Here is a 2,151-nt window from a genome sequence, read left to right on the forward strand (position 1 = left end):
AGACAGACAGACAGACAGACAGACAGACAGACAGACAGAGACAGTCAGGCTTCTGTCAGCCATTTATTATCAGGTTAACACGTTAAACACACGTGTCGACGACATCCGTGTTTCTGAGTCAAACGGGGGATTTTAGGTTTTAAGAATTGCATAATCACACGACGAGTCTTGAGAGTCTTGACCTGATTTGAGGAGCCGGGTTCAACGGTCAGCCACTCTGCACACAAAGGGTTTATTTTAAACCAAAACCACCATCTTTTCCGAAACCTTTATTGCGCTTTAACCTACGGAGATTTCTGACTGAAAGCCCTAAAGCCAAACTTTCTTCCAGAGCTTCCATGTAGCTGAACTCTGACCTTACTCTTTATGAGGAAAAAGTGAAAATAAAACAATATTACCGAGGATTATTCCCCTCAGAGACGTCTAAACACCTTAAATAATCACATATGGGAAAATACAGTGTGAAATCAAATGTAGTCAATGTGTCACAGCTCGAGTGAGTCAAATAACTTAACCTGGTGAAGGAGTGGAAGAGAAAAAAGAGACAAACACAAAGAGTTCATTGTGTTCGTTTACGTTGGTTTGTTGACTATGGTTTTGAAGCCTCAAGTTTGGCATTTTGGCCGGCGCCATCTTGTTTTACTGGAACCAGAAGTGACACGAGAGGGTCGAGCTTAGTACTGAACGCTGAATAAGACATTTTTGTTCTTCCATGAAGTGAAAAACACACTTTGAAAGAGTTAAAGTTGAAAGACGAAAACATGGACAACACCGTGATAGGGACCTGTCAATCACCGTGTAGCCCCGCCCTAAAGTATACCCTGCTTTATGGTCTGTTTGACTCTAAATGGACCATACTTTACAAAATGAACATCATGCTGTAGTGAAGAAGACTTGAAACTAGAGATTGAGACCATAAACTCATGTTTACAATGTTTACTGAGGTAATAAATCAAGAGAGAAGTAGAGTCATTTTCTCATAGACTTCTATACAACCTTCTTTTTAAATGCAGCTTTGAGACACTTCAGCATCGGCTTCACTTTTCAGAAAGGTTGCCGCCTGACTTCAGCACTTTATTAGAACTGACCTGCAGTAATATCCTCAGAGTACAATCAGCTAGTTTTACTTTTACCAACTACATTACCTGGACTTGAAGCTGAGAGTGCTGCTGTACTTATTGACAACCAGAGTCACGCCTCCTTAAATGTAATCAGTTAGCAACAGTACGTTGCTGTTTGATGAACAAATCTCTCTCTCTCTCTCTCTCTCTCTGTCTCTCTCTCTCTCTCCCCCCTCTGTCCCTCTAATCTCTGGAGACAAGGGCCTTTTTGTGTAAAAAAGGGAAATCATAGGACTCACATGCTTCGGAAGGAGAGAAAGTGAGGGATCACAGCAGAGGAGAGGGTTGTTCAGAGGAGAAGAAGAAGTCAGAGAGGAGCAGAGACTGAAGGGATCGTCAGAACCAGACAGCTTTGAGCTCTACTGGACCGGACCGGATATCCTAAACATGGAGAACGGAAAAACAGAAACAGACGACAAGATGGAAGACGTGTCAGAAGGTAAAACAGGTGGCAAAAAACGTTTCACTCAAACTTGGAGAAAAATGTTTTCCTTCAGTAATCAATGGATTTAAAGAGTTAGTTTGATCCAATGACCCAACCAAGCTCACTGATCAAGGCAGCTTTAGATCCAGTGTTCTGTGAGGTTAAACTGTTTTTATCAATGGAGTCTGGTGTGTTTGAAGAGATCATAGATAACAGAATCAGTTCGTCATCAGAAAGGTCTGTCTGACAGCGAGGTAAAGAGGTGAAAACATTCTAAATACAACGTTCACTTTCACTGACATAGATTCTTTTAGGAGTCTAAATACGTCCACAGCAGAACTCGTTTTGCTCCTTTACTCTTTAAAACACTACAACCTCAAACAACCACACTTAAAACATCACAACTGTCCCTTTAATACATTCAATGACAATACATCACCTGCTTGTTCACAAGCCTTTCTGTACTGTGAAGTCGTTACACATCTCTCTTTGATTTTATTTATTCTTTATTTATTTATATTTTATTTATATATTCATGGTTCTTTGTGGTTATCTTGCATCTCTTTGTAGTTGTTTTGTGTCTCTTTGTACTCGTTTTGTGTCTCT

The 2,151-nt window shown here is 40.4% G+C and overlaps 1 long non-coding RNA gene across 1 annotated transcript in view; it reads left to right on the forward strand.

The window, feature by feature from the left end:
* Nucleotides 1-1,410: 1,410 nt before the first annotated feature.
* LOC116401039 (uncharacterized) overlaps nt 1,411-2,151 on the forward strand; it is a 5,051-nt gene continuing 4,310 nt past the window's right edge. The window contains exon 1 of the long non-coding RNA XR_004213963.1: nt 1,411-1,560. This is a non-coding gene — a long non-coding RNA (uncharacterized LOC116401039). The remainder of the gene's footprint in view (nt 1,561-2,151) is intronic.

The sequence above is a fragment of the Anarrhichthys ocellatus genome, unplaced genomic scaffold, assembly GCF_004355925.1.
Source record: "Anarrhichthys ocellatus isolate YVR2014 unplaced genomic scaffold, GSC_Weel_1.0 scaffold236, whole genome shotgun sequence".
In the NCBI taxonomy this organism is placed as follows: domain Eukaryota; kingdom Metazoa; phylum Chordata; class Actinopteri; order Perciformes; family Anarhichadidae; genus Anarrhichthys; species Anarrhichthys ocellatus.